The following is a 13,275-nucleotide window of genomic DNA, read 5'->3' as shown; positions in this document are numbered from 1 at the left end:
TCCCTTCGAGCTGCTCGTCGGAGTGGGAAAAGCCTCTGAAACTAAATTTGGCGTAAGCGTACTTGAACCCTGCCATCCGAGTGTTCAGGAGAGACATTCTCAGTTCAGCTGCTTACAGCTTCCGTTTCTCAACACAATTAATAACAGGCGTGACGGTACGTCAGAGGAAATTATTTAAAGAGCTGAATGTGACGCAGCCGTGGAAACAGTCAAAGAAAAGTCAAAAGAAGATGGTGATTATTATTGGTTGCTATGGTGACTAAGAGCACGTCACAGAGCGTCACGCGGCCACTGGTGAACTAGTCAGGAAATAAAAATGTTCTGGACACACATTTTAATTTCCACTGTAATGTGTTTGTTGTTTATTTTTAATCTGTCACCCGGGGCGACACACCATGTTGGAGCTTTAGATACGTGCATGCAGTTAAGTGTAGACAAATAAACCTCTTAGTTAGGTTTAGGATCTTCACGAGGATACTTTGAACGCTGGTCTTGTGGTTGAAAGACCAACGGGATTCTGTAGACCCTCCAGGGTTTGAGTCCATACGTGGAAGGTTGTTTCTATGCAGATGATTAGGTGCATTATCTTGAAAATAACAAAAATAAAAAACAGTTTTCATTTAAGATTCTATAAAAAACCCAGTACAGTATTGATCATGACCATAAGACTGAGATATAAGAGTTCAGCATCCATCAGAACCAGTAAGAAAACAAACATCTATTAAAAATGCACCACGTTCCTCTATCGCCTGATGGACCTATTATACTGCAGTGGTGCACACACACACACACGCACACGCACACACACACACACACACACACGCACACGCACACGCACACACACACACACATACACACGCACACGCACACACACACACACATACACACACACACACACACACACACACACACACACACACACACACCACCTCCCTTCCCTGACAGCTGGCACTGAAATGACAATTTTGAAAGCCTGAATGGGAAAACGCTTTGGAAATCACTTGAATCTGATTAGCTAACGGCTGCGAATCAGCTCACGGGGAAACTTCATCGAGCGAGGAGAGCGTGAAAACAAGTTTAAAGAAATACATCTAGTGAACATATTTTGACAAATGCGATGATGAATGGCGGATGGAAACATAAGTGTAGGAGTGCCGCTGCCTGCTGCTGTCTCTTTTAGAAGCAAAGAAAAAATGTTTTCCAAAGATATTAACACTATCCATCACTTATGTGTCACCATTACTCATGCATGATCCATCAATCAGATCAGCTATCGTGCTGCATCTATAATAATGTTTACTGATGGAGCTCCCAACAGAAGAAATATATAATCACCATACTTTATCAAAGAAGGTGTTGAATAAGTACAGACGCTGCAGAAAGGAAGACGTGATGACCGACTTACTTCACATTGTTTTTTTAGCCTTGTTTTTTTAAGCTCGCTGTCATCAATTACCAAACAATCTGGCATCAAAAGCATCCCGAACCCGGCAACGGCTCTCACAAAAACCACCTCAGACCGTCAGACGGGGTCCAATCACTGCTGGCACCACACACAATTAATTGGACAGGCGTTTGACTTCTACAGGCTGCTTCCTGACTGTCAAGGTTGTTTCTTTTTTGGGTTTTGTTTTATTTGGTTTGTTTTTCCATGCACGCCTCGCACTGCAGGCCTTTTCATTAGAACACTGCTCTTCTAGGCTTTGTATTTTTAGCTCAGCAAGACTTTCAAACCAATATATTTCAATAGGAAGTATCGTTCACGTCTGCAACACGTGTTTTCTGTACGTTTGGACGACGTAATGCTAGAAAAGGAACGTTAGATTTAGGCAACAAAACCACTTCAATCATCACTTTCTCAAACACCGGTCTCGTGCTTTAAAGTCCAAATATTCAAATATTAGTATTTAATACTACGTCACAAGCCCTGGCCTGAAGTAGTCACAAGGATGCATTATATTGGTGTCCACCATGGAAATGGATCCCAATGAATTTCCATTGGAATATTTTTCATGCAAAAATGGACAATGTGTGTCCCTGTACACAAAACCAGTAGATAGTATTTAGTGACTATTTCCCAAAAGGCTGGATATTCAGTAATACAGCCGGCAGTCGTACCTCCTGCATCAACATCCAAAATGCAGGTTCGGTGTCTGTTTTATGGCTTCGTTAGGTCGTTTTTATCAGTTTGGATTCTGAGTTCAGGATTTTGCTGAGTGCTTAATCTGACCCTTCACACATTTCTAAGCCAGAAAAAATTAAATATTTCACATTCTAAACACATTCCTTCCCATAAGACGGTGTTATCTCCTAAAAGAGAAAAAAAGTATGATGTTTCACTATTTTTATATTCATTTTCTGTATTCAATTTCACACCACCCTAAGTTTGTCTTTGGTCCACAGAATAAAACTTCGGTAATAACCACAGCTCCAAAATCGCAAAATAAGTATGTAATACATGCACCACAATCTGACCACTAGTATGTTTGTCTTTCCTACACTATACATGTGAGGCAGCAAAACACCATTCATGTTTTTATGGTTATGTTCAGGCAACTGAAGCACTTGGTAAAGGTCCAGAAACTATCGTTATTGTCTTGGTTAATTATTGAATATTTGACCAAAACCTTTATCCTAAAGTGTACCGAACCCCGACCCTCCACCTGGATCATGTCTGGATTCTGAGTTACGTTTGCCTTCCAAACTTTTCAGTACGTAAATGTAATATTTTAGCAGCAGGATCATCATGAAGGACGAGGCACTTTGTGATTCTTCAGTGTTTCCTCCAAAGACCATATCTTGGATGAGCACCCACTAATCTCCATCGACAATCAGGAACACTGCTGACAGCTGTTTTCTCATCTGCTCCCGTTAGAGCTGCACTTTTGTTTTTTCCCGTTAGTATTCAGAGGGTGTCGAGATTCCACAGACAGCAACACAATGTGAGAGTCCCCGTCACTCCGTATCAATTAAACCTCCTGCTTCTAAGGAAGGTGGTTTTAGAATCAGACAGGAAGCTTCACCTCAGGACCGCCCTACTTCCCACCGACCAAACCCATTTTAAAACTTCATTTGGATCTCAATAACATCCCTTTACGTTTGTTTGTGAACCAATCTGTCCACAGACAAAACTATAACACACCTGGCAGAGTAGTCGAACCTCTTCAGTGGTGGTTCCCGCTGCAGCCTCGTCTCAGACAACATTACATCACCACTACGATGTGAATGACATATCAAAAGGAAATGTTTTATTGTTGGCCCTCACCATCACACGCATTTCCTTTTCATTTTAAGTCGAACCAGGAGGTTTTGTTTTAGTAAACCTGACTAAGTAGCTGTGTTGCCGAAACCTAAAATAATAGATTTCCCTGGAAATGTAATTGAGAGTGCAATTTAGTTGTATGGGAACATAATTGTGTAGGAGGGCAGGACCAGGACCAAGACCACATACCAACATCGCTGGTAATAAGTTAATCAATAACCCTATAACCTAAAATAAAGGTTTGACACATCGTCTCTAGGAACTACAGTTGGGGCTCCACCGCCTTCTGTTAAGGCCACTAAATTATATTTATTCTTGTTCGGAAAAATTGGCACATTAAAATAAAAGAGCTGCAGGATTTAACCAAATTATTATTATTCCAGATTGGCTTCCGACAATTAAAATGGCCGCGATCGACTGTGATAGCGTAACGAATCAAGCTCTTCCTAAAAACGAACCGCCACCAGGGGGCGATCCAGATGTTTGCTTTGTTGGAGTTGCAAAATAAGTAACATCCTATTTATTTTACCTTATTCTAAGTGGAAGCAGTGTTAAAGTGTTATAGCAACGTGATCTAAATATTGATCAGAATAGCGATGCGTATCGTTATCGTTATGGACATAATTGCGGAGCTTTCTGATGGAGAGTTGAGTTATGCGTCCGCCGCCCTGCACCCCGCATTGCCGTCGGGGAGGAAGGCAGCTGTTTGGAGCAACAGCTGAGCGGGGCAGGTGGCGTTTCAGTCGGGAGGAAACACTTTGAAACAGTTGAGTGGTCGGAGCGAGCGTGTCACCGACTGGCGAGGTATCGGCCTGTTCCACAACTCATTAGTCGAGGGACGGCGCCCGGCCAAACAGCTGTGGAGCATTTTAATTCCAGCCCCCCAATCAGCGGCTTGGACCTGCGCTGCTGCTTTCAATGACCTCCCGACAAAAACAACGCTCACACAAACATGACGATACAGTGGGTGACTCCCCCTCCTCCTCCACGCCTCCTTTACTTCCAGCGCCCGAGGCCACGGCGTTCATACTGCTTACCCGAGTCTCGACGAGCTAATTAAGTCGGAGGGGGCCGTTACCAGTGCTCTTTGCATTTTGTTTATTTGTGTGTCGCCGGAGCCCCACAAATTACACACACCAAAAGGCTTGTCTGAGCTTTTTTTTTTTTAATCTAATCACGCCTACCGCCGGAGCTCGCCGCTTCCTGGTGTCAGTTCACCCTCCTTTTAATGAGGCCTCGGTCTGAGCCGCGGCCATTAGTGGAAGCTCAGTAGTGGAAGAGCAGCGGCGGCGGGAGACAGCCTCGGCACAATGCTGCCACGGAGCCTAATCCCCGGCCCGCTCTCCGCGGACCCCGCCGCCGCCGCCGCGAAGCCGAGAGGACAGAAACACAACCATGCATGACATCTTGGAAAACATACAGTATCTGGGAGTTAAAAAGAAGCACTTAAAGTGACAGCGCGAGTCGATGATTGCAGTTTTTTTCTTTAACATCCAGGCGAACCGGCGCCACAAACTTCCCCGTATGAAAGTTATATTAATGCAGCGGCGGCGGATTATCATCACTGACAGTATGATGTTTTAATGGCACTTACCTTTTTTCATATCGACATGCATTTTTTTTAAAAATGTCTCTCTGCCTCGGACAGTTGCACTAACATCGGCCATTAGTGAAATCATCGCTCGCAGACGCTATTCCTTCTCCATGTAACTTTCATTAATTCAGAGAGAATTTTAGTGCACCCCCCCCCCTCCCATTTCCAATTTTGAAGTGCTCTGAATTCCGCTCACCGCATCCGTTTCCGTGTCATCAGCCCACTCACAGCCTGAATAATTCATAACAATATTTATTAGCACTCTGAGGTACAATTAGATGAATTGGGATTAAGAATTGGCTCGTTCTGTGGAAGAGAAAGTAGAGCAGCTCTGCCGATGGATTTGGGCAGGCGTAGCTCGAACACATTATCAAAATAAAGCCAAGCGGATTAATTCCCTTTCTCTACTGTTTTTTCTTCTTCCCTTCCTCGCGTTTTAAAAGAACATACTTAATATTCCATCTGCAAGAGTAAATCAGAGATGACAAGTTAAAACAAGGGCTGCACAGGGGCCTCACGTCTTTACTTAATCTCCAATTCTTCGGGGAATGTACCTTTTTACTCAAATTCCTCGCAAAGAGAACGGCTTCTCTCTTTTTTTTCCCATTTGAGCCGATCGTTTTTATATTTCCCTCCGCCAGCCGACCTCGGGGGAACAGCTGAATACTGATATGCGTCGACCGTTTCTGCCCAAGAATTCACACTCATGACTGAGAACGAGACGTGCGTTTTTAACGGCGTGCTTTAAAAATGATCTACAAGCCAGGAAGAACATCGTTATGGCAACCCAAGAAATGCAATCTATTGGTGCTTTTTCCTTCCATGTCACAGAAAACCATGTTAATGCAAAAACAAACAGGCATTGGAATGCGCCCACGTGACGATGCAGCAGCCAGAGCTAGTGACGTAGTATTAAATAGTGAAGAGACGCGTCCGACCCTGAGTTAGACGTGTCAATGTAAACTTAACATTCTTTCAGTTATTTCAGCCCAAACAATGTTACTCCTGCATGTTTTTTTTGCCTTAAAACCAACTTTCCTTGCAAAGATATTCCAATTTAAGTACATTTGTTTGATTGAAAAAAAGAATAAAAAATGTGTCCACGTTCATGAATCAGTAGTTTTCAATGTTGTAACTATTTTCCAGATCTGTCGCTTTTTCTAGAAATTACTTTGTCAAAGGATGAGTTTTGCAATAAAATGCACATCTTGAACGTGATTGGTCGATGCCTTTCTTCGATTTCGGAAAACACTTGCATTGCTTTTTTTTGGGTCACGTAATATTCCCATACTGTGTGAATGTCCATATGACTAGTATAGTAGCAATACATGTACTAATAAATGTTGTGTAAATAGTAAACTCAGTTTTCTGGATCATCAAAGGGAGGAAGACGACGTAAACTCTCCGATTATCTGATTCGCTTGGTCTGTCCTCAGGTCACATGACCAACCCGAGACATTCCCCGGAGGTTGACTGGAGGTTTACGTTAAAAATCAGGAATTACAGATTCAACTCAACTCGTTATTTCTGCACAAACAGAGAAAGAAGCCGTGACAAAGTGAATCATCCCTTGCCGGAGAGAGAGGATCGGACGGTTTCTATGGAAAACGTTGACCTTAATGCATGACCCATCTACTCAGCTCAATTGTGGGTTTTTTTTCTCCCCTCATCCCCAATTAAAGGAGCTTCCGTCTGCCCGTCTCTGTAACGGATGAAGCCGGCGGTTCTTGAACTCCGCGTTAATTAAACATAAGTGCACGTCTCAGTGTAACTTATGGCGGTTCAGAGTCCGTCCTCTATCCAGATAATGCCGTTAAGTCCTCGGGGTCGCCGAGCCTCGGCCACGCCGCCGCAAACGCTAATCTCTGGCTTTTTATTTTAACCGGTAAACTGGTTTTAAAGACGGACCTGGCAGCTCAGCGAGGGCCAATTTATTTGATGGTATGTGTGTGTGTGTGTGTGTGTGTGTGTGTGTGTGTGTGTGTGTGTGTGTGTTTGTGCGTGTGTGTGTGTGTGTGTGTGTGGTGTCAATTAAAAACCCTTGAGCTCATCTCGGGAGTTCAAGCTCATTAGGATTCATCCAAAGCTAATGTTGATTCTTTATTTGAAGAATTTGTCGGTATAAACTGGCGAGTGTGAAGAAAGAAAGATAATAATAAATGCGTATCTGGAACCGAAGCAGACACGCGGGAGCTTACGGCGTCACACGGCGACTCGTTGTGTGCCGTGTGCAAACATCCGGCGGCGTTCGCCCGTGATAAGTCAACTTTTTGGCTCGTCTGCCAAACAGCTGGTACGCTGTAAACAAACATAGCCTCTAAACAGCGTCGAGCAGGTTGCCAGAGCAAGAAGAAAGAAAAAAAAGGTTAACCGGGCCTATCACGGATGATCCGGCAAAGCATTGTGGGTATTATTGTGTTGTTGGGAGATCAAACGGCTCTGCTATCTTCCAGTGCCAACATGAAAAGTGACTTTTATGGATTTTCTTTAAATTAAGGTACTTAGTGATGGCTGGATTACAATAATGCATGTAGGATTAGCGTGACGTCATCGGCATCTTGGATAACTTTTTCAAGACAAAACCATCAATTTATCGTTGGTCCCCAAAGAAGTGTGAAACATTCAGATTTTCTATAAATAGGTGCTTCATTGTCGTGCTAAAAGTAACTTTACACCACGCGGCATCTAACTACCAATCTAATACATCCGATTATCTTTACTGCGTATTACTGTGATTAAATCATAACATCTTAGGTTTCTAAGATTAAACACAATTCTCCAGTTTGGGTAAATAGTAGCTATAACTGATTAAATAATCATCATAATGACATTGTATTTATGGGCTCCTTTCATAACACTCAAGGACAGTTTACATGTACACACAAAATAATAAAAACAGATACACAACAGTCAAAATTAATAAGCTATTCGTACATTTAGCTGTTTTGTTTCACGTTGTTTTGTTCTTTTCCCTTCATTCAGCCTCACTTCTGTTAATTTCCAGCCGTGTGTTTGTGTTTACGCGAGTCGAGCGGGGAAGAGGCTCTATTTAATCGGTTTTCATGAAAAACCCAGGAGGACGCTAACCTGGCCAGCCTCGTCTGCAGGACCGCTGGAGGTGGAGGAGGCTCTTTGTTATCAGGCGGAACAGCGGTGGGGTAAACACAAGATAAAGAGGCCGAGTGAGACTCTGCCATGTCTGTTTTCCCATCTTGTCAGTTAGAATGACTCGAGCCATTAAGGCGGTTACGCGACACGCTGACAACATGCTCGGATGCCACCTGGACCCAGATGTGGACTCGGCGGTGGGTAAATGGAGGGAGAATGATGGAGGGGGGAAGTTCAGGGGCCCGTGTCTGCAGCCAGCCAGCATATGTACCCAACCTGTACGTCCTATTACTCAGTCCTCAGGGTTCCTACACCATTTCCAAAGCCAAATTCAACCACTTTTCAAGCATTTCCAGGTGCATTTCCATGCTTTTCCAGCACCTTCCAGCTGTGGTAAACTCCATCTTTGTATCAATCCAATGGTCAGTATTCAGTCTACTTATTATGTCACTTGTTCATCACATTAAATGAGATGTTATTGTCCTCTAAACAACCAACATGATGTTTGGAGACAGCTTTTTACAGAAGGACCACAAATGAAAGGAAAACTAATTCCACTAACAGATCCACAGAAATATAATCACCAACTATGTTCATCATCTGTTCATCATCAAAAGTCATTTTTCATAAAGAAATGTCAGAAAATGCTGTTTTCAGTCCCTCAGATATGGAGATCTTCTTTCCTCTGTTCTATCATAGATGTCATCACATACAACACACATTTCAAGACCTTCATTCTAAATCCAAGCACCTCTCAAACCTTGAAAACACTACACTATAATGTAAGTGTTTTCAAGGATTTCCAGCACCCGTTCCGACCTCGTTTCCTGCAGTAGCCGCCGCAAAGAGACACACAATAAAACCATTGTTATTATTTATGAAGACAACAACAACAAAAATGCCACAAAAAAAGTGGAATCGCTGTGAAGTCCTTGGGAACCCCCCCCCCCCTCGCCTCGTCTTTTGATGTGAAAAAGGCAGAGGTTTTGTTGACGGCTGCCCTTTCCCTCGCCTGAATACCAGAGTACACATTTTCATACAGTCTGTGGTTCAATGAAAAGCGACCGCTTGGGAGGAAGGGAGGGTTTTTTGTGTTTGCGCAGACAATCGGCTGGTTGTGTGTAGAATAGACGAGGGACATCGGGATCATAAAGGGACGGGGCAGCGATGAGCACAGAGACAACACAACCCCCCCCATCACACTCTCATCCCATCTGTGGCAACACATAAAAACAAAAACAATAGAGGATGAGCCCGATGGCCGCGGCCAGCTGAACCATCCGGAGTATTCAAGTCCAAGTCACTCCATCTCATCTACCAATATCACAGATGAGACTCTCTCTCTGTCTCTCTGTCTCTCTCTCTCATATTAAGCAGAAGGGTATCAAGCAATTACAGACCAAGGTCTCCACTCAGTTGGGGATTCTTTCATCTCATAAAGTTTTACTACAAAGAGCGACGGCGACCTTCACGGGGGGGTCAGGAGGAAAACCGAAGGCGAGGAGGCATCCTATTTAAATGACAGCCTTTCTTTATGGAGCCTTCACAAAGAGATTTAGTGGAATAACATGATTTAGATTAGAATGTTGATAGAGAGGTGCCGATGTTACCGCACGACCAAGCATCGTGTTGGTTCTGGTTGGACGCTTTGAAGAAGGCGTCTCACACGGCAGCGTCGGCAGGAAAATAGGATTTGGAAATACGCACCTGGAAACACATTATTTTGATTATGATGATTTTCACAACACAACATTTAACAAACAGGAAGATTTATGTTTGCATATTAGAGGTTGTGTTCATGATAATGTGTATTTTTGGACATATTTGAATTTTTGGAAGTAAAAGAAAGTTTGGGATCAAATAATTTCGGGGACACCCTGTTGAAGATCTCTGGTCTATAAGACGATATTAAAAGGTGTAAATTATTATTATTTGGAAGATCTTTAAGTGATGTGTTTGAATCCCTTCTTTTGTCCAAACGACTTAAAAAAAGATTATTGATTCAAATCCGTTGTTTCGACCAAATGAATTAAAAAAAGATTTATGATAACAAACAAATAAAGACATGTTTGTGAAATTGTCACAAAATTGTAATGTGTGTATATGTATGTATGGACACAGATTTTGCTGATTTCCAAACTTTCAAACTAATATAATTCAATTGTACGTAGTCGTCGGCACAAACATAATTTGGTGGCTATCACATGACCTGCCGTGGGTTGGAATGTTTGATAAAGGTCGTTGGCCGATACGTTTCCTGCTGATTGGCTGATCGATCAGCTGACTAATCCATTCCCTCGCCAGATATGAGGATGATGAGGGCGGGACAAATGAAACAGTGGGGTGGAGATACAAAATGTGAGCTTCTCTATATCTCCAGCTCAGTGCTCTTAATGCCCCCCCCCCTCGGTGACCGCGGTGATGCTGCTGCACTTAAAAGAGGTTTAGAGCACAAATCAATCACCGCAGTCTGACAAATGAAAAGTATCACAAACTTTGACTTTTAATCTGCCAAACAATCTGGTCTAGGTCACCTTTTTTGATTTGGGGAAGATTTTGTCACTTTTTTTCAATCTACCCCCACCAGGCGATCTCATCTCCCCGACCCCCCTCCCGAGGCGGGGCCGGTGGGGGCTTGTTTTCCCGGCGCCGGGGCCACCCAGGGGAAATGTAATTCCCTTCCTCTGGTGGGTCAGGGGGACCAGAGGAGGAGGAGGGATGCTGCCTGGCTCCCTGATGAGGGGGCGAGGATGTGGCTGGCTTGTTGCCCCCCGGTGGATGTTTAAAGGTGATCAGAGAAGGCCGCTCCACGCTGCAGACAGCATAAACAAAATGACCAGCTGTGCATCATGGGTAGGTTGGGCATCAAACACTCGCAGGTCTGCCGCTGCCTCCCTCCTACCCCCCCCCCCCCCCCCCCTCCCCTGCAGGGCGGCTGCCCGCTGGATGATGGAGAAGGTGGGTTAGGGGAACAGGGACCCCCTCGCTGTCCATTACTCATAGAGCGCCCGGTGTTTCCAATCCCCCGTTCACAATGGGACGTTTGAGTGATCACACACCGAACACCGTGAACACACTCTACTGATTATAGTACCCTGCCAGGGGGTGGGGGAGGGGGGGCACTACGCTTCCGTAACCTTTACCAGCACAGCTCCTGGACCTGGACCTGGACCTGGACATTAACAGGTGACTTGTGGATCTGACGGAACGCTGCTTCACATGGAAAGGAGCCGCCTGAGACGGTTTCTGGCATTGGATAAGGATGTGGAGGACTCCTGGGAACACCCCACTGGAAAGAGACCCAAGGCAGACCCATACAAACTACTGCAGGTAATACAAATACTACATGTACTACAGATCCCCGATAACCCGATCCGATTAGTTGGATGGGTGATGGATGACTGGAGGCTGTTCGGGAAACATTTACAAACATAAAGAAACTCCTAAGTCAGGCAAACGGACTTGGCAAAGGCAAACTAGAGACTGAGACCATAAACTCATGTTTACTGAGATAAAAATCAAGAGAGAAGTCAATTTGAAGATACAACCACTCAGAGAGTTTAGGGCTGCTAAGTTTACTTCCATAATGGCTTCACACTTCACACCGACTGGCTTTGACCCCCAACGATCGGGGCCCGCCCCACTCTCAGTTCGAACTCGACGAGTCCGAGTCATTTCCCATGCAGCAAATCAAACAGTTCGTTTACAACCTGAGTTTTCTTGACCTTTTGGGCTCCACGTCAGAAATGTGCCCCCCTCTTCTCTCAGGGGACTCACAAGAGAAAGGACGCCGTTTGTCATTTTCATACCATCCCTAAAGTCACCTACGTCAACGGGTTGCTTGGCAAGGCAACTCCACATCGGTTTCTTCCCTCGCCAAATCTTACCCATCGTAGTCACACGGTTCATTGAAATAAAAACGAGATGTATCATTTAGTTTGGAGGTTTTAAAGCCTCTCAGGTGCTCTTTCATTCTAACTAATGGTTACAAATTATGGCATCGTTGCCACAAAAGAAAATCTCACCCAAATTCTCATAAACCAGAATTATGCTTTTACAAATGGGTCCCTGCACAAACTCTGATGTTTTAACCTCGTTTTTAAAAATCTGTTATCTTAGCGGTCTTTCCTCAGAGTTCCTCCACCCTTTCCAAAGTCAAATTTAAGCACTTTTCAAGCATTTCCAGGTGCATTTCCATGCTTTTCCAGCCCCTTCCAGCTGTGGTAAACTCCATATTTGTATCAATCCAATGGTCAGTATTCAGTCTACTTATTATGTCACTTGTTCATCACATTAAATGAGATGTTATTGTCCTCTAAACAACCAACATGATGTTTGGAGACAGCTTTTTACAGAAGGACCACAAATGAAAGGAAAACTAATTCCACTAACAGATCCACAGAAATATAATCACCAACTATTTTCATCATCTGTTCATCATCAAAAGTCATTTTTCATAAAGAAATGTCAGGAAATGCTGTTTTCAGTCCCTCAGATATGGAGATCTTCTTTTCTCTGTTCTATCATAGATGTCATCACATACAACACACATTTCAAGACCTTTATTCTACATCCAAGCACTTTATTCTAAATACAAGCACTTTTCAAACCTTGGAAACACCACACTAACATTCAAGTGTTTTCAAGGATTTCCAGCCCCCGTATGGACCCTGCTTCCTGTAAGTAAGTGTGTGTCTCCGGACGCAGCTATAATCCGGCAGATTCTCCTTTAATGGTGCTGATACATTATAATGCAGGTCCGAGGTGTGTGTGTGTGTGGTTGGGGGGGGGGGGGGGACATGTCCTTTAAAAAGCCTCCCTCTCCCTCCGGGCTTAAAGGAACGGTGTCCTTCTCTTCGGCGTAATTGAAAAAGACGGATCTCGCCGAGTGTTCGCCGGCGCGGCGGGGAGGAATTGGATCGGGGAAATGTGTCCTGTATCATATTGCTATGTATGTGTTTCACACAGTTTGTGTGAGAGCGACGCGTCCCGCTGCCCATATTGAACGGCGAAAAAAAAAAAAAAAAAAAAAACAGAGGAAGGAGGGGGGGAGGACATTTGCAATTTTATTACTACTTTAATGGGTTTCTCTATCATTCAGGAATTGCTCTTTCTAATGCATCGGGCCCATAAATACAAGGTTCAATAGACAGCCGCTCTCGCTCTCCTCATTATTCATACATTCAAACAAATTAGAACAGAAGGTTGAATAAAATATGCTGTCCGTTTCCGACGTGACACCATCAGAACTTGATCATGCGTGCGATCTAAATCGGCGGCCTCGCTTACCAAATATGATGTATAAAAAAAA

This window comes from Eutrigla gurnardus (genome assembly GCF_963514095.1).
Source record: "Eutrigla gurnardus genome assembly, chromosome: 20".
NCBI lineage: Eukaryota > Metazoa > Chordata > Actinopteri > Perciformes > Triglidae > Eutrigla > Eutrigla gurnardus.
Note: the sequence above shows the minus strand (reverse complement) of the source record.